Below are 20665 nucleotides of genomic sequence, written 5' to 3'. Positions count from 1 at the left end.
GAACTCTGGAAAAAAACATCTCCAAGACAGCTGTGATTATCACCTCAGTTGCAGTCTCAAAGGGAGTACCCGCCTGACAGGTTCACAACAATTACAGCCATTTCAATAACTCTCAAGTTCTTTTTCTGAATTATCTGGAGTAAACTTAAAGACAAAATGCTACCATATTCAGTGTCTTGTGGGATCAGTCTCTTAACCATTAAGCTCTATTGGTTCCAAATGGGGCCTGGGAGATTATTTTTTCCCAACACAACATTTACAGATGAAGTTTCTAACTGAAACTTAGAAATATTAAGTAAAGTTTGTGCTGCCAAACCTGGAGTTGTTAAAAGCCTTCTAGCCTCCCACTGTAATATTCTTAAAGTGCTTTATACTCATTGATCCCAAAAGTTGATTTCTAGAAAAACATTCCAAGAAGTGATCATGAGCACAAATAATTACTTTAAATATTTTTTACTATAACACTAATTTTAACAAAAATAATAGAAAACACATGAAATAACGACATGTTCTAATGAATTACAATGGTATATATAGTGCTGTTATTTTGTTGTTATTGTTGATGACATATTAGCTAACATCTTGTTCAGAGCCAGCGACAGTTTTAAGCACTTTATCTATACTAGTATATCAATTCTCATAGGCATAATTATAATCCCCCTTTCAAGATAAAAAACAATTAAACTCAAATGATTAAGATTAACCCTTGGGGGCTTCCCTGGTGGCGCAGTGGTTGAGAGTCCGCCTGCTGATGCAGGGGACACGGGTTCATGCCCGGATCCGGGAAGATCCCACATGACGCGGAGCGGCTGGGCCCGTGAGCCATGGCCGCTGAGCCTGCGCGTCCGGAGCCTGTGCTCCGCAACGGGAGAGGCCGCAACAGTGAGAGGCCCGCGTACCGCAAAAAAAAAAAAAAAAAAAGATTAACCCTTAAAGTCACACAGTGTATGAATGATGGAGTCTAGATATGAACCTAGTCAGTTTGACTATTGTTTAATAAATAATCTATTATGAAAAATTTCAAAAACCACAAATGTAGAAAGAATAGTATAAAGAATTTTGATATACCCATAACCTAGTTTCAGTAATAATCAATTTTTTCAATGCTTTTTCATTTATATCTTCAACTATTCATTTTCATTTTCATTTTTATGGTAATATTTTAAAGCAAATACCAGTCATTATGTCATTTCACCCATAAACACTGCTGTAAACTTTGAAAAGGAATTTTTTACATAATAGCCATGTCACTTTCACACTTAATGAAGTTAATCATAATTTCTTAATGTCATCTATAGCCAATCCATACTCAAATTTCTCTGATTGTTTAAAGATCTCTTTATATAGGTGGTTTGCTTGATTCTGGATCCAGAGTTGTAAAGAATGGAGTCATGGAAGATTTGAAAGCAAAGACCAGTCAAAGCTATGACAAGAATGGGTAGCAAATATGATAAATTGAAGCTATTGACCATTACATTACTCTTCATTTCTCTGTATGTATTCAAATTTCTACTATTCCTTTCTTTTTGCCTAAAGAGCTTCCTTTATTATTTCTTGTAGAGCAGGTCTGTTAGCAATTGGGGTTTCTCTGTTTGGAAAAGTCTATATTTAACTTTTATTTTTTAATGTTTTTTTCTGTTTACTTTTGAAATACAAGCAGTCCTCATTTTACATGATTCCAATATGCATGTGTTTCATTCACCAAGATTTAGTTAAATAATACCAGTCCCCCAACAACACAGTCTGAATTTCACCTATCATGGTATTTTGACTGGGAATGGTTGCATGAGGTACCAACTTACTTGCTGAATCATCAGTCCACAAACTACCACATAAGTAACAGATAGATATCTTGATCTGTGACCTATCACCACTTTTCAAAGTCTGACAGTGATTTGTCACAACAGATTTATCATTCACTCACAGACAGTGAAGTGTATGGTTGTGTTACCTACTTTCCCAGTGATAATCCCACAGGACAGTTTATAAAAGTAGAGAAATGACCAACAAATATGAAAGTGTAGCAACAGAAATGAAAAGTAAGTATATGCTGGAACTGAAATCTGAATCCAGTGTAAGTGAAATTATAGAAGAACTAGCTGCCAGTGGGAATATTGGCACTGCCATTGTTCTAGACATGCAGCCAGAGGAACTTAGTGAAGGAGAATTTATCAACATAAAAGAGGGAAATGACTTCAACAAAAAGGATGTGAAGATATCCTAAAGGTAGTGATGTCAGCAAAAACTTCTTGTTAAAGGTACTCTGGGAGATATTTCAGGACATTGAAAGTGCAAAAGGCAATATGTTTGAAGTTGATCCATATGACAATTTGTCAAGGATAGAAAAGGTATTCACTTCGAGTCCTAAGTTATATAACAAAAGGAAAGCAAGCACTGTTGGAACTACTCTTGATAAGATTTTTACAAGTTAATGGAACACTTTAAGTCTCCATGTTTCTAATGTTTTAAATTACCATGTGCTACATAAATATTGATTTTACTGTTTTCACATTTCCCTGTGCATGTATAACTGATAGGAAGAGTTTCAGTGTTTTGTCAAGAAATTTTAAAGATCACAGAACAATTGTAATTTTTCCCATTGATTATTAAGATTGCTTTGCACAGATTCAACTTGCACAATAATTTTTATGATTCTGCACTTCTTTGCAAAGCAAGAACTTCCTGTAATTACAGACTCATAAGAAGTTACAAAAATTGTACAGAAGGCCTTGTGAACCCATCACCCAGCTTCCCTCAATGGTAACATCTTATGTAACATTATATTATCAAACCTTGAAACTGACATTGGCCAACACAATTAACTAGACTACAGACCTCACAAGTTTTTTTCATACACTCATTTTAAAATATGTTTTGTGTATAGGCCTGTGATGTTTTTATCACAAGTACAAATTCATATGATTGATATGACCACCACCACAATCAAGATGCAGAGCTGTTATCACTAAAGAACTCTTGCTTCCTACTATAGTCTCTCCTTTGCTGCCCACCAGCAACCCCCTTGCAACTATCTATTGCTTTTTTATCTGTGTAATTTTGTCATTTGGAGAATATTGTATAAAGTAGTCATACAGTAACTCTTTGAGATTGGCTTGCTTTGTTTCTCAGCTTAATGCACTTAAGATACATGTGTATCAATAGTTTGTTATTTTTGTGGGCTAGTAGTATTTCCATTGTATGAATGTGCCACAGTTTGTTTAACCATTCACCCACTGAGGGACGTTGGGGATTTGTGCAGTATTTTGATGCAAAGATATGTGTGTAAAATGTGTGTGTGTGTGTGTGCATGTGTGTATGTGTCTGTATGAAAATAAGTTATTTATTTATTATTTTTTTAATAAATTTATTTATTTTTGGCTGCCTTTGGTCTTCATTGCTGTGCACAGGCTTTCTCTAGTTGTGACGAGCGGGGACAACTCTTCGTTGCTGTGCGCAGGCTTCTCGTTGCAGTGGCTTCTCTTGTTGTGGAGCATGGGCTCTAGGAGTGCGGGCTTCAGTAGTTGTGGCATGTGGGCTCAGTAGTTGTGTCTCACAGGCTCTATAGCACAGGCTCTGTAGTTGTGGCACATGGGCTTAGTTGCTCCGTGGCATGTGGGATCTTCCCGGACCAGGGCTCTAACCCGTGTCCCCTGCATTGGCAGGCAGATTCTTAACCACTGTGACACCAGGAAAGCCCGGGCATAAGTTCTTTAGCTCTCAGAACTTTGCTTATGATGTGCTTTGGCATAATTTTCTTTCCTTTAATCCTGTTTGAGGATCACTAGCTTCGGTAATCTGTTAGGTTTATGCTCTTTGCCAAATTTGGGAAATTGGTGTTTTGCCTTGTTGCTACCAGATGTGAGTGGCAATTCCCCTTTGAGCCCTTCTGAACCCATTAAGCCCTCACTGGGGGCAGGGAAGTGGAGTGCCAACTAGCACCTCCTCATACTGCCTCATTCCACTTTGCTGCTGTGGAGTGGAATAGAGGTTCAACTTCCTGCTGGACCCAGCTTGTCTCAAGGGAGGTAGGAAAGCAGAGGGCTAACTCATGCCTCCTCCTTGCCACCTACATGGGAGAGGATGTTTAGCTCCCCACTGGCCCCAGTGACCATACTTCAATAGAGATATTTGAGGGCCAACAAGGACAACCTAGTTTAACCTTGCTGCTATGTGGGGGAGGGGGAGGGTTGGAACTTAAGCTCCCTGCTTGGCCTCATTCACACCAGCTGCAAGAAAGTAGATAACCCTAGTTGCTGCTGGGCGGGGGTGGAAGTGCAACTCCCATTTGGCCTCACTGACACCACATGGGGGAGTTTTTCTGTTCATATTTGATTGGAGTAGGGTAAGTATTCTGTTCTGTTAGATCACCCTTTTCACAGGTCTTTAGCTAGAGAAAGAAGGCTTTTTTTGAAAAAGGCTTCTATTGCAGACTTTTTTTGAAAAAGGCTTCTATTGCAGACTTCTTCGGCTCCCCATCTAGTATATATGAGAGGCAAAAAGAAAACCCAGGGTACTCACCACTGCATCATGTCTCAAGTCCCTAGCCTGTCCTCCTCCTTTCTACCATTCAGAATCTTCTTTTATTTATTTGTTGTATTATGTCCAGGGCACGTAGTTCTAAGAGGGATGACTGGGAGGAATGGGGCTACTCCATCTTGGCCAGAGCTGAAAGTCCTTTTGTCCTTTAAAATTTGAGTTGCTTTCCTTCTTATTGCATTGTGGGAGTTCTTTTTATATCCTGGATTCAAATTCTTTATCAGATATGGGATTTGCAAATATTTTCTCCTAGTCTGTGGCTTGTTAATTGTTTTCTTACTGATGTTTTTGAAGGGCACACACTTTTAAGTTTGATAAAGTTCAATTTATCAAATTTTGTTTTATAAATTATGTATTTGGTATGATATCAATGAATTCTTTGCCTAGCCCAAGGTCAAGAAAAATTTCTCCTATGTTTTCTTCTAAAAAAGCTTGTAGGTTTAGCTTCTATATTTAGGTCTATGATCCATTTTGTATTGCTTTTTGGTTATGATATAAGGGTTTTTGTTTGGTTGGTTTGGGGTTTTTAGGGGTGCAGGGGAGATGCAAGAAGGTTGCATGTGGATAGTCCATTCTCCCTGCACCAATTTCTGAAAATACTATATTTACCCCATTGAACGGTCTTGGCACCTTAGTCAACAATTATTTGACCATAAATGAAAAGTTTATTTGTATTCCATTGATCTACATGCCTATCCTTGTGCCAATACAGCATGATAGTGATGACTATGGCTTCATAGTAAGTTTGGAAATTGGAGAGGTAAGTTACTCAACTTTGTTCTTTTATAAAATTATCCTGTCTAAGTTCTTTGTGTTTCATCTATAGTTTAAGATTAGCTTGTCAAGTTTTACCAAAAAAAATCCTACTGTTATTTTGATAGAGATTGCTTTGCATTTATAGATCAACTTGGCAAAATTTCTATCTTGACAATATTGAGATTCCAGTTCATGAACATGAAATGTCTCTATATTTATTTAGTTTTGCTTTAACTTCTCTTAGCAGTTTTTTGTATTTTTAAGTGTACAAGTCTTACACTATTGGTTAAATTTATCCCTAAATATTTTTTAGGTACTATTATTAATGGAATTATTTTCTTAGTCCATTTTTTGAGTTTTCTTTGCCAGTGTGTTGAAATGTAGTTGATTTTGGATATTGATCCTACATCCTGTGACCTCTGTAAACTTGTTTATTAGGTCTAGTGTGTGTGTGTGTGTGTGTGTGTGTGTGTGTGTGTGTTCCTTGAGGTTTTCTACATATAAGATTATGTCCATCTGTGAATACAGATAGTTGCACTGCTTCCTTACCAATAAGGATGTCTTCAGTTTCTTTTTACTGACTTATGTACTGCCTAGAAATTTCTGTACAAAGTTGAATAGAAGTGGTGAGAGCAAACATTCTTGCCTTGCCTCCTCTCTTAGGGGAAAGCATTAAGTCTTTTATCATTAAGTATGATGTTAGCTGTGGATTTTCCATAGATGTCCTTTAGTTTTTTAAGAGTTTTTATCATGAATTGGTGTTGCATTTTATCAAATGCTTTTCCCTGCACCTACTGAGATGATGTTATGATATTTATACTTTCTTCTATGAATATAAAACATTCTACAAGTTGATTTTCCGATGATTAACAAAACTTGCATTTGGGGGCTAATTCTCATTTGTTTACATTATATAATAATTTCCATAGGTTGCTGGAATTGGTTTGCTAATATTATTTATTTATTTACTTTTTGGGGTTAATGTTTTATTTTTTATTTATTTATTTATTTTGCGGTAGGCGGGCCTCTCACTGTTGTGGCCTCTCCCGTTGCGGAGCACAGGCTCCGGATGCGCAGGCTCAGCGGCCATGGCTCACAGGCCCAGCTGCTCCGCGGCATGTGGGATCTTCCCAGACCGGGGCACAAACCCGTGTCCCCTGCATCGGCAGGCGGACTCTCAACCACTGTGCCACCAGGGAAGCCCTAATGTTTTATTCTGATTAATTTCAAACTACAGAAAAGTTGTCAACATTTTTCACATGTTTTATTTATTTTCAAATTTTACATTCAAGGTATTTAACAAAAATTGGAAGATTTAATTTTTTTAGCTTTATTGAGATCTAATTGACATACGACGATGTGTAAGTTTAGCGTGTACAGTGTGTTGACTTGATAAATGTATGTATTACAAATGTTTACCATAATAAGGTGAGTTAATACATTTCACCTCAAATGATTACCATGTTGTCGTTGTTGTTGTTGTTGTGGTGGTGGTGGTGGTAAGAACATTAATGCTCTACTCTCATAGCAGCTTTCAAATACACGATACAGTATTGTTAACTATAGTCACCATGTGCACGTTAGATCTCTGGAACTTATTCATCTCATAACTGAAAGTTTGCACCCTTTGACCAGCACCTTCCCATTTCCCCCCAACTCTCATTCTACTTTATGCTTTTGTGAGTTCAGTGTTTTTAACTTCCACATATAAGTGGATCATACAGCATTTATCTTTCATGTATGACATTATACTTGGCATAATGCCCTCAAGGACAACCCATGTTGTCACAAATGGCAGGATTTCCTTCTTTTATGACTGAATAATATTCTATTTTATACAGAATTTGTATAGAATTTTATACAATTTTTTAACATCTTTATTGGAGTGTAATTGCTTTACAATGGTGTATTAGTTTCTGCTTTATAACAAAGTGAATCAGCTATACATATACATATATCCCCATATCTCCCTTTTGTGTCTCCCTCCCACTCTCCCTACCCCACCCCTCTAGGTGGTCACAAAGCACCGAGCTGATCTCCCTGTGCTATGCGGCTGCTTCCCACTACCTATCTATTTTACATTTGGTAGTGTATATATGTCCATGCCACTCTCTCACTTTAATCCATTCATCCATTGATAGACACTTAGGTTGTTTCCATGTGTTGACTTTTTTGAATGATGCTTCAATGAGCATGGGAGGGAAGATATCTCTTCGAGATAGTGATTTCATCTCCTTTGGATATATACACAGTAACAGGGTTATTGGATTATATGTTATTTCTATTTTTAATTTTTTGAGGAATTTCTGTGCTGTTTTCCATAGTGGCTGCACCAATTTATATTCCCAAGAGTGTACCAGCGTTCCCTTTTCTCCACATCCTTGCCAGCATTTGTTATCTATTCCTTTTTGATAATGGCTGGTGTAACAGGTGTGAGGTGATATTTAACTGTAGTTTTGATTTTCATTTCCCTGATATTAAATGATGTTGAGCACCTTTTCATGTACTTGTTGGCTAGTTGTATGTCTTCTTTGGAAAAATATCTGTTCCGGTCCTTTGCCCATTTTTCAATCAGATTGGTTTTTTGCTATCGGGTTGTATGAGTTCCTTATATATTTTGAATAGTAACCTTTTATCAGATATATGGTTTGCAACTATTTTTCCCCACTCCATACATTGCCTTTTTACTCTGTTGGTAGTTTCTTTCTTTGAGCAGAAGTTTTCTAGTTTGATGTAGTCCCACTTGATTTTTTCTTTTGTCACTTATGCTTTTGGTGTCATAACCAAAAAATCACAACCAACACTGATGACAAGGTGCTTTCCCCAATGTTTTCCTGTAGGATTTTCATGGTTCTAGGTCTTACATTTAAATGCTTAATCCATTTTGTGTTAATATTTGTGAGTGGTATAAAAGAGGGACCCAGTTTCACTCACTTGCATGTGAATATCCAGTTTTCCCAGCACCATTTATCAAAGAGACTATCCTTTCCCCCACTTATTCATGGATCCCTTGTCAAAGATTAGTTAACCACATACACGTAGGTTTATTTCTGTGTTCTCAGCTCTCCACTGATCTATGTGTCTGCTTTTATGTCAGTACCATACTGTACCAATTACTATAGCTTTGTCACAGAGTTTGAAATCAGGGAATGTGATACCTCCAGCTTTGTTCTTTCTCAAGATTTCTCAGCTACTTGAGGAATTTTGTGGTTCTATACAAATTATAGGATTCTTTTTTCTATTTCTGTGGAAAATACCACTGGAATTTGGTAAGGCAATCTGTAGATGGCTTTGGGTTATATGGACAATTTTAACAATATTAACTCTGCTGATCCATGAACACAGGATGTCACTACATTTATTTGTGTCTTCAATTTTTCATCAATTTCTTATAGTTTTCATACTAGATCATTTATTTCCTTGGATTAATTGATTCCTAAGTGTTTTGTTATTTTCAATACTATTGTAAATAGAATTTTTAAAATTTCTTTTTCAGATAGTTCATTATTAGCATAAAGAAATGCAACTCATTTTGTATGCTGATTTGTATACTGTAACTTTATTGAATTCATTTATTAGTTCTAACAATTTTTTGGTGGAGTCTTTAGGCTTTTCTATATATAAGACCATGTCATCAGCAAACAGAGCCAATTTTACTTCTACGTTTCTGATTTGGATGACTTTATTTCTTTGTCTTGCTTAATTGCTCTTGTTAGGACTTCTATTACTATGTTGAATAGGAGTGGTGATAGTGGGCACCCTTGTTTTGTTCCTGATATTAGAGAGGTAGCTTTCAACCTTTTACTATTGAGTATAATGTTAGCTGTGGGCTTGGCCTTTATTATGTTGAGGTTTGATTCTTCTTTACCCAATTTGTTGAAAGTTTTTATCATGAAAGGATATTGAATTTTGTCAAATGTGTTTTCTGCATTTATTGAGATCATTATATGATTTTTGTCTTTCATTCTATTAATTTATCAATTTGCATATATTGAACCATCTTTGCATTCCAGAAGTAAATGACACTTGATCATGGTGTATGATCCTTTTAATGTGCTGTTGAATTCAGTCTGCCAGTATTTTATTGAGAATTTTTGCATCAATATTCATCAGAAATATTGGCCTACAGTTTTCTTGCATTATCCTTATGTGGCTTTGGTATCAGGGTAACACTGGCCTCATAAAACAAGTTTGGGACTGTTCCCTCTTTTTCAATTTTTCTGGAAGAGTTTGAGAAGTATTGGCATTAATTATTTAAATGTTTGGTAGAATTCAATGGGGAAGCCATGTGGTCCTGGGCTTTTCTTTGTTTGGTGGTTTTAGGTTACTGAATCAATCTCCTTACTCATTACTGGTCTGTTCAGATTTTCTATTTCTTTGTGATGTGAATATGGTAGGTTTTATGTTTTGAGGAATTTTTTCATTTCTTGTAGCTTGTCCAGTTTGTTGGCAATACTGTTCATCTTTTAAAAAAACGAACTCAGTTTTATTCATCTTTTCTATTGATTTTTTTATTCTCTATTTTATTTATATCTGATCTGATCTTTGTTATCTTCTTCCATCTGCTAATTTGGGACATAGTTAGTATTTTTATAGTCCCTTGAGGTGTAAAGTTAGGTGACTTATTTGAGACTTTTTGTTTTTCAGTGTAGTCATTTGTCACTATAAACTTTCCTCTTAACATTGCTTTTGCTGCACCCCATAAGTTTTTTTTTTTTTTTTTTTTTAACATCTTTATTGGGGTATAATTGCTTTACAATGGTGTGTTAGTTTCTGCTTTATAACAGAGTGAGTCAGTTATACATATATATATGTTCCCATATCTCTTCCCTCTTTGTCTCCCTCCCTCCCACCCTCCCTATCCCACCCCTCCAGACAGCCACAAAGAACAGAGCCGGTTTCCCTGTGCCATGCGGCTGCTTCCCACTGGCTATCTACCTTACGTTTGTTAGTATATATATGTCCATGTCTCTCTCTCGCCCTAACACACCTCACCCTTCCCCCTCCCCATATCCTCAAGTCTGTTCTCCAGTAGGTCTCTGTCTTTATTCCTGTTTTACCCCTAGGTTCTTCATAACATTTTTTTTTCTTAAATTCCATATATATGTGTTAGCATACGGTATTTGTCCTTCTCTTTCTGACTTACTTCACTCCGTATGACAGACTCTAGATCTATCCACCTCATTACAAATAGCTCAATTTCGTTTCTTTTTATGGCTGAGTAATATTCCATTGTATATATGTGCCACATCTTCTTTATCCATTCATCCGACGACGGGCACTTAGGTTGTTTCCATCTCCGGGCTATTGTAAATAGAGCTGCAATGAACATTTTGGTACATGACTCTTTCTGAATTCTGGTTTCCTCAGGGTATATACCTAGTAGTGGGATTGCTGGGTCATATGGTAGTTCTATTTGTAGTTTTTTAAGGAACCTCCATACTGTTCTCCATAGTGGCTGAACCAATTCACATTCCCACCAGCAGTGCAAGAGTGTTCCCTTTTCTCCACACCCTCTCCAGCATTTATTGTTTCTAGATTTTTTGATGATGGCCATTCTGACTGGTGTGAGATGATATCTCATTGTAGTTTTGATTTGCATTTCTCTAATGATTAATGATGTTGAGCATTCTTTCATGTGTTTGTTGGCAGTCTGTATATCTTCTTTGGAGAAATGTCTATTTAGGTCTTCTGCCCATTTTTGGATTGGGTTGTTTATTTTTTTGTTATTGAGCTGCATGAGCTGCCTGTAAATTTTAGAGATTAATCCTTTGTCAGTTGATTCATTTGCAAATATTTTCTCCCATTCTGAGGGCTGTCTTTTGGTCTTGTTTATGGTTTCCTTTGCTGTGCAAAAGCTTTGAAGTTTCATTAGGTCCCATTTGTTTATTTTTGTTTTTATCTCCATTACTCTAGGAGATGGGTCAAGAAGGATCTTGCTGTGATTTATGTCATAGAGTGTTCTGCCTATGTTTTCCTCTAAGAGTTTGATAGTTTCTGGCCTTACATTTAGGTCTTTAATCCATTTTGAGCTTATTTTTGTGTATGGTGTTAGGGAGTGATCTAATCTCATACTTTTACATGTACCTGTCCAATTTTCCCAGCACCACTTATTGAAGAGGCTGTCCTTTCTCCACTGTATATTCCTGCCACCTTTATCAAAGATAAGGTGACCATATGTGCATGGGTTTATCTCTGGGCTTTCTATCCTATTCCATTGATCTATCTTTCTGTTTTTGTGCCAGTACCATACTGTCTTGATTACTGTAGCTTTGTAGTATAGTCTGAAGTCAGGCAGCCTGATTCCTCCAGCTCCATTTTTTGTTCTCAAGATTGCTTTGGCTATTCGGGGTCTTTTGTGTTTCCATACAAATTGTGAAATTTTTTGTTCTAGTTCTGTGAAAAATGCCAGTGGTAGTTTGATAGGGATTGCATTGAATCTATAGATTGCTTTGGGGAGTAGAGTCATTTTCACAATGTTGATTCTTCCAATCCAAGAACATGGTATATCTCTCCATCTGTTTGTATCATCTTTAATTTCTTTCATCAGTGTCTTATAATTTTCTGCATACAGGTCTTTTGTCTCCTTAGGTAGGTTTATTCCTAGATATTTTATTCTTTTTGTTGCAATGGTAAATGGGAGTGTTTTCTTGATTTCACTTTCAGATTTTTCATCGTTAGTATATAGGAATGCCAGAGATTTCTGTGCATTAATTTTGTATCCTGCTACTTTACCAAATTCATTGATTAGCTCTAGTAGTTTTCTGGTAGCATCTTTAGGATTCTCTATGTATAGTATCATGTCATCTGCAAACAGTGCACCCCATAAGTTTTGATATATCTGTTTCCGTTTTCATTTGTCTCAAGATGTTTTTTGATTTGCTTTGATTTCTTCTTTGACCCACTGGTTGTTCAGGAGTGTGTCATTTGATTTCCATATATTTTTGAAATTTCCAGTTTTCTTCGTGTTATTGATTTCTAGTTTCATACCATTGTGGTCAGAAAAAAATACTTGGTATGATTTCAATCTTTATAAATTTGCTGAGGTTTGTTTTGTGACCTAATATATAATCTCTTTTGGAGAATGTTTTATGTGTGCTTGAAAAGGATATGTATTCATTCCACTGCTGCTAGATGGAATGTTCTCTATATGTCTGTAAGGTTCATTTGGTCTAAGATGTAGCCTAAGTCAAATGTGTGCTTATTTATTTTCTTTCTGTGTGATCTATCCATTATGGAAAGTGTGGTAATGAAGTCTCCTACTATTATTGTATTGCTGTCTATTACTCCCTTTATATCTGTTAGTATTTGCTTAAAATAGGTGCTCCAATTATGCATGCATCATATTTATAATTATTAAATCCTCTTGATGAATTGACCTCTTTAAAATTATATAATGACCTTCTTTATATCTTGTGACAGTTTTTGACAAAAGTCTATTTTGTCTGACACAAGTACAGCTCTTTTTAGTTTGCATTTGCATGGAATCTTTTCCTATGTCTTCACTTGAGCCTGTGTGTGTCATGAAGTCAAAGTGAGTCTCTTGTAGGAAGAATATAATTGGATCTAATTTTTTAATCTTTCATCTATGCCTTTATATTTAGAATTTAACACATTTGCATTTAAAGTAATTATTTATAGGTAAGGACTTATTCTTGCCATCTGTTTATTGTTTTCTGGCTGTTTTAAAGTTCCTTTCTTCCTCTCTTGTTCTCTTCATTTGTGAATTGATATTTCATAGAGGTACACTTGATTCCTTTCTCTTTATCTTGTGTGTATCTACTATAGATTTTGGTTTTGTGGTTACTCTGTTGCTTACTAGAAACATCTTCTAGATAAACAGCTTATTTTTAGCTGTTAACAACTTAATTTTGATCACATACAAAAAGTCTACCCTTTTATTCCCCTCCCCTTTTACATTTTATGTTTTTAATGTCACAATTTATATCTTTTTATATTGTATATACATTAACAAATTTTTGTACCTTTAGCTATTTTTAATACTTTTTTTTTTACTCTTTATATTAGTGTTAAGTAGTTAACACTGCCATATTACAGTATTAGAGTATTCTGAATATGACTGTATACTCACATTTACCAGTGTATTATGTATTTTTCATGTTTTTATGTTAGTAGTTAACCTTTTGTTTCAGCTTGGAGAACTTCTTTCACCATTTCTTGTAAGGCAGTTCTAACTGTGATGAACTCCCTCAGTTTCTATTTATTCCTGACGGACAACTTTTCTGGGTAAAGTATTCTTGGTTGGCGTTTTTTGTTTTTTTTTTCTTTCAGCTCTTTGAGTATATGATCTCACTCTCTCCTTGCCTACCAGGTATCTGCTGAGAAATGTGATGATAGCCTTATGGGGGTTATCTTGTATGACAGAGATATTTTTTTCTCTTGCTGCTTTCAAAATTCTCTCCTTGTCTTTGATTCTAGACAGTTTAATTATAATACATCTTAGAGAAGTTCCTTTTTGATAGAAAATTTGCGATGACTTATTAACTCCACGAACTAGGATGTCCAACTCTCTCCCCAAGGTTTGGGAAGTTCTCAGCCATTATTTCTTTTGCTTGTTTGTTTTATTTTATTTTATAGCCATTTTTCTTTAGAAAAGGTTTTTACCCTTTTCTCCCTCTCTTTTCTTTCTGGGACTCCAATGATGTGTAGATTGCTTCTCTTGTGTCTCATAAATCTTGTAGGCTTTCTTCATTCCTTTTTATTCTTTTTTTGTTTTGCTCCTCTGATTGGATAATTTCAATTGATCTGTCTTCAAGCTGACTAATTTCTTCTTCTACTTACTCCAGTCTGCTGTTGAAGCTTTCTATTGAATTCTTCAGTTCAGACATTGTATTCCTCAGTTCCAAAATTTCTGTTTTGTTCTTTTTTATGTTTCTCTCTCTTTGTTGAACATCTTTTTGTTCTAGTAATGTTTCCACGATTTTTTAAAATCTCCTATGTATGTTCTCTTGTAGCTCTGAGTATCTTTAAAAGAATTATTTTGAATCCTTTGTCAAGCAATTCCTGTATCTCCATTTCTTTGGGGTCAGTTAATGGAAGTTTACTGTGTTCTTTTGGTGGAGTTGTGTTTCCCTCATTCTTCATGATCCCTCTAGCCTTGTGTAGGTATCTGTGCATTTGAATAAACAGTCACTTCTTCCTGACTTTATGGACTGACTTTGGTAAGAAAAGACCTTTACCTAGGGGTGGGGATATGCTAGAGCTTGTAGTGACCCTGGATCTAGTGATGCAGAGTGCCAAGTGCAAGGGCATGTGGTGGTTCCAGTTTTGGCAGGGCATGCTGACCTATTTTTCAGGCCACCGAGTCCTTGGCATGATCAACAACAGTGTGATCCTTGGTGAGCACTGCAGGGAGTCCACAGCGGCTTCAAAGGCTATTAGGGTCCTCAGAGGCACCTCCAGTTCCAGCTTCTAGGGACCAGGGCAGGCAATAGTGGTAGCCAGAGCCAGTGGTGTATACATGCTCAGCTGCAGGGGTAGCTGTGGGTGCCTGCATAGTGTCAGAGCCAGTTACAAACACACTTATAGTAGTGAGGGCCAGGGTAAGGGTCGAGGCCAACTGCAGGCACCCTGGAAGCTCTGGAGGCCGTGGCTGTTGGCATGCACCACCATGGCTGCTGGTTCTCACTACAGGTGCATGGCAGTGGAGGCCGGTGTTGGGAGTCAGGCCAAGGGCATACAAATATACAGCCCAAGAGGTTAACTGTAGGTGAGCCAAGTGGTACAGGTCAATTATAGAAGAGAGGGACAGATGCAGGCCCACAAGAAGCTACAGGGGCTCTGACATGCACTCCTGTGGCTGCACAGTCTCCTCACAGGCATACACATGACAGTGGAGGCCAGGGTCAGGGGTCAGACTGGGGGCGTGCAGATGCACAGCTGAAGTGGCTAGCTGCAGAGGAGCCCAGTGGTGTAGGCCAGTGATAGGAGACAGGGCTGGGTCCAGGCCCACAAGTAGCTGTGGGGCCCTTGGCTATTGGAGCGTACTTCCTTGGCTGTAAGATCTTCCTATGGGTACACACACAGCAATGGAGACCAGTGGTGTTCAAGTACAAAGACTGAAGTGGTAGGGGTCAGCCACCAGGGTCTATACTGGCATTTCATACTCATGCAGATGCAGAGGCCTGGACTGGTTGCCAGCATGGGTCCCAGTTTCCAGTGGAAATGGGGATGGGGAGCAGGGAGGGACTCAGGTGGCTGGCATCTATTAAAGTGAATACCCATGAGGCAAAAATCAGTGAAATCTGGGGGGTTTGAATTGGCTGTTTCTTCTGTGATGGAAGCTGCCGAGGTCAAAGAACTGAGGTTGCTTTCAATATATGTTAATATTAGTAAACCCTACTTTTCTTCCTTGCTCCTAGCCATCTCTGTACATCTCAGCTTTGCCAGTCTCTGGGAAGGTAAAACTGAATCAAGTGCTTTTTGTGTGTCCTGAAAGGCTGGGAAGCTGGTCACTCACTCCACTCTCCCTTTCCCTTCAAGGAGAATGGTTTCTAGCTGGGGAGTTTTCTCTTGGCACTGAGCAGTGCCAGCTTGGAAGACAGGGTGATGTAGGCAAAATGAAGCTGTTCTTCTTTTCCTTTTTGTGCAGTTATTTTCAATTGCTTTGTTCCACTGTGTTGCTGAAGTTTCTTAAGTGGACTCCAACACCCTTTTTGTTCATGTAGAGATGTCTAATTGTTGATCTTTGTTGGGGGATGGAGGCTGAAGTCTCCTACTCCACCATCTTGGTGACATTACTCTGGCTTAATAATATATTGTTAAGGATTTTTTCATCTATATTCATGAGGGATATCAGTCTTTTCTTTGCATGTGATGTCTTCATTTGCCTTTGATATCAAGATGAAACTGGCCTAATAGAATGATGTGAGACATGCTCTCTTCTTTTACACATTTTCTGGAATAGATGGTGAGGGATTGAGATTATTTCTTCCTTTAATATTCAGTGGAATTCACCAGTTGAGTCATCTGAATCTGGGCTTTTATTTCCTGAAAGCATTTTAATTACTAATTTAATTTTATTATTTGTTATAGATCTATTGAGATTTTCTTTTTCTTTTTGAGTCAGTTTTGGAAATTTAGATCTAAGAATTTGTATCCTATAAAACATCTAATTTGTGGCATAAAGTTGTTCATAATATTCTCTCATACTCCTTTAATTTCTGTATTTAAATTTCTTGTTTTGGTAAATTCTTGCTTGTAATGCTAGCTAAAGGATTGTCAATTTTGTTGATCTTTTAAGGAGCCAGATTGACAAAATTCTGGTTTTATTAATTTTTGTGTTTTGTATTTTGTTGACATGTGTTCTAACCTTTATTATTTCCTTTCTTTTGCATGGTTTCTTCTTTTTTAGTGTCTTGAGGTTGAAACCTAGGTTATTGATATGAGACTTCTCTTCCACTACAGGTGTTTAACAGTATAAATTTCTTTCTAAGCACTGCTTTAGGCACATCCTATACATTTTGATATACTATTTAAAATTTTCATTTACTTCAAAATACTTTCTAATTTTCCTTCCAATTTATTTTTTGACTAATGTGTTATTCAGATATGTGTCATTTAATTTCCAAATATTTGTGGATATCCCAGATATACTCTGTTCTTGATATTTCACATTCCACTGTGGTTGGAGAACATATTTATATTATTTCATTCCTGTTTAATTTATTGATATTTGTTTATGGCTGAATACATGGTCTATCCTAGAGAATGTTCCATGTGCTGTTGAAAAGAATGTGTATTCTGTATTTATTGAATGGAGCATTTTATATATGTCACTTAAATTACTTTGGTTGATAGTGTTTTTCAGGTCTTTCTTCTATAACCTTGCTGATTTTGTTTCATTTTTTTCCTATTATTTTTGGACATTAGGAAATTGAAATTCCCAACTATTATTGTTGTATTGTCTATTTCTCCTTTCATTTCTTTCAGATATTGCTTCATGTATTTTTAAGTTCTGTTATTATATTTGTATACATTTATAATATTATTGACATTTTATCATTTGGATTTGTCCCTCTTTATCTCTAGTAATATTTCTTGTTTTAAAATCTACCTTGTCTAGTATTAATACAACCACTTCAGCAGGTTACTACTTGCATAACATATCTTTTCCATCCTTCTACTTTCAATGAATATGTGTCTTTAAATCTAAGATATGTCTTTTGTAGCTTGTTTATAGTTGGATCTTGCTATATTATCCATTTTGTCAATCTCTGTTTTCTAATTGAGTTGTTTAGACTATTTACATTTAGTACAGTTATTGATAGGGTCAGAGTTACATTTGCCATTTTGCTATTTGTTTTCTGTTTTCAGTCTTCTTTGTTCTTCTGTTCTTCCTTTAATGACTTCTTTTGTGTAAAATATTTTAGTACATTATTTTAATTCTTTTATTGACTTTTACTACATTTTTGAATTATTTTCCTAGTGTCTGAACTTCGTATTCCAATATACATCTTAACTTATTGCAGTCTATTTCAAATTAATATTAACTGAATTCCCATGAAACATAGAATGTTTTCTACAATATAACTCTATTATTTTCCCTTCTTGAGTAATTGTTTTAATATATATTACATCTATATGCCTTACAAACCAACAGTACAGTGTTATAATTATTTATTTATATAATCTTATGCATTTTAAAGAATTTAATAGAAGAAATGTGAAAATATATTTATAAATTCTTTTATTCTTAATCTAGATATTTATTACTCCTGGTACTTTTCATTTCTTCCAGTTGACTTGTGCTAGTGTCTAATGTCATTTTCTTCTAGCCCAAAGAATTTACTTTAGTATTTCTCATAAATCAGTTCTGATAGCAAGGAGTTCTCCCAGCCTTTTTTTTTTTTTTTTTTTTTTTTAGAGACACAAACCTTTATTTGTCATATGTTGCTAAATTGTATAAACGGAGTTAGCTGTAAGACATAATTTTACATTTGTAAAAAGATAATGCAAGATTTTTTAAATTTTACCATGTGAAATTCTCCATGAATCTTTCTGCCATCACTATGAATTCCTTGGAAATTAATAATGTAAACCTATTTTTAATATGGAAGGCTAATTAGGAGCTATTTTTTAGTGGTTTGAATTCCAAAAGAAATTAAATTAACTAGTATTTTAGCAAACGGAGAAACAAAGTATCTACTAGCAAGATAATTCCTCATGTAGAGAAAACTTTAATATGGCAGTTTAGGAAAATTAGGTAGAACAAGAAAAGAAATACTTTGAACCTCTTTTGTATATTAAGTATGACAATGAATTACCTCAAAACACTTATTTAATTACTAGGATGCATTTCTGAATCTTAAATTTTATCTGCAGACAAAAAACAATTCTCACAATGTACGGGAGAGGTAAATGGATTACCTTAAAACAAATGCATTTTCTTTAAAGAAATATTCTAATTCATTAATTGAAACTAAAAGTTTAGAAATGCTGAGCATGAATACTTTTAAAAACTGATAGTTATACTAAAAATAATAAAGAAACAATCTTCTAAAGGAAAAAACAAAACATGCTTTTGAGTAACCTTACAGTTTAAAAAAAAAACACTCAGGACATCTAATCACTGGCTACTGTTTATCTCCCAATTCCATTAAACTGAACATAGAACTACCTTCTCTGAGACAGGTAGGCTGCTGGGCTCCTCTGTATTTCTTGGCTGCTTTACAAAATCACATCCGCACATCCTATTTTTAAGAACACGAAGCTGAACATCAGGCATGTTCTGGTGCTGAGCCCCCTGAGGGCCTGTGGACAGGGGCCCACCATGCAGATTTTGAGTCATGCTAGCTGAAACACTGAGCACTGGCTCCACATTAGAATCCATTTGAGAGACCTGTGGAGGAAATACAACACCTGAAAGGCTGATATACTGAGAGTTTTCCGGCTGACTCAGTAAAGCTTCAGACATGATTTTATGCTCATTTCCAGGATGTATAAGAATATCACCAGTAGCATTATCTAAATGTTTCCTATCCACTGTCCCAGAACGAAGAACTACAGGTTGTTGGAGCACAGTTTCCATTCTCTGTGATTTTTCAGTAGTTGCTTGAAGACAGCATGGGTTTAATTGTGGAATACTGGTCTGTATTATTGAAGGCTGCCCAAGCTGCTGAAATACTTGCTGAAATGGATGCTGAAGAATACTTGCTCTTCCAGAAGTCTGTGGCACCATAATTGGTACATTAACTTTATAAAGGTAACCTTAAAAAGAAGAAAACAAAACTGTAAGTATAACAGAATCCTAATTTGCTTTAAATTTCCTAAAAAAAAATCTCATGCACAGGAAGCAGGAATAAGTAACGAAGCTGTTGATGATTGCAATGTTTGGTGCAAGCTGTGTGGCAACTGAAGGGTGAACAAAGGCAAATGGACACCATTTCTGAAGAAGCCTTCTGTTGCTCTAGACTGCAAAACCTTTGTTTCCCAGAGCTGCTTCAAGTCTTTTAAGACTTGTTCCTCTATACCTTCTTCAGCAAATAGATCCCGCACTCCTTCAATTACATCTTCAATTACAGATCTGTAGGGTTTAGGCACAGGGTTGACGCACTCCATGACCGCTGCTCCAACGCCTTGCCGCTTGCGCCTGCGCAGCACGCGGTGCGCCTCCGAGGTCCGTTCCTTGCGTCTCTCCCAGCCTTTTAAAATTCAGAAATATCCTTATTTCACCTTTATAACTGGTGGATAATTTTGCTGAATAAAAAATTCTTCATTAGCAGTTTGTCTTTCAGTATTTTGAATATGTTATTCCACTGCCTTCTTGAGTCCATTTTCTCTGGTGATAAGCTAGGCATTTTTTATAGTGATGCTCTCCAGTACGTATTAAGTTGTTTTTCTCTTTCTACTTTTAAGAATTTTCTCTTTTTGTGTGGCTTTCAACATTTTGACTACAATGTGTCTGGGTACACAACTCTGTGTATTTATTCTACTTAGGATTCATTAAGCTTCTTGGATGAGTAACTTAACATTTTTCATCAAAGTTAGGAAGTTTGGGCCATTATTCTTCAAAAAATAACAACAACTACTGGATTCACATTTTGAGGAAGTATATTAGATGAAACTTGATACATTTAGTGCAAAAGTCTAGGGACCTTGAAATTGGAATGAGTACATGTCTTTGGATTCAAATATAGCCTGAATACACTGAGCATGATGAGTACACCTTGATCTCATAAGCAGTTGTTTCTCCCCATGTGAGACAGTTTCTACATTGCTGGTATGCAACTATTAGATAAATCTCAAAATCATTATCCCGAGTGGAAAAAAAAAGACATACAGAAGAGTATGCACCATATGATTCCTTCTGCATGAAACACTAGAAAATACAAACCTAACCTATAGTGACCAA

The 20665-nt window shown here is 36.2% G+C and overlaps 1 pseudogene; it reads right to left on the bottom strand.

Annotated features, from left to right (window-relative positions):
• Positions 1-14680: 14680 nt before the first annotated feature.
• Positions 14681-19872, bottom strand: LOC103091332 (TFIIA-alpha and beta-like factor; annotated as a pseudogene).
• Positions 19873-20665: the final 793 nt, after the last annotated feature.

The sequence above is a fragment of the Lipotes vexillifer genome, unplaced genomic scaffold (genome assembly GCF_000442215.2).
Source record: "Lipotes vexillifer unplaced genomic scaffold, Lipotes_vexillifer_v1.1 scaffold252, whole genome shotgun sequence".
NCBI classification, from domain to species: domain Eukaryota; kingdom Metazoa; phylum Chordata; class Mammalia; order Artiodactyla; family Lipotidae; genus Lipotes; species Lipotes vexillifer.
The sequence above is the reverse complement of the archived record's forward strand: the minus strand, read 5'-3'. Positions and strand labels throughout refer to the sequence as shown.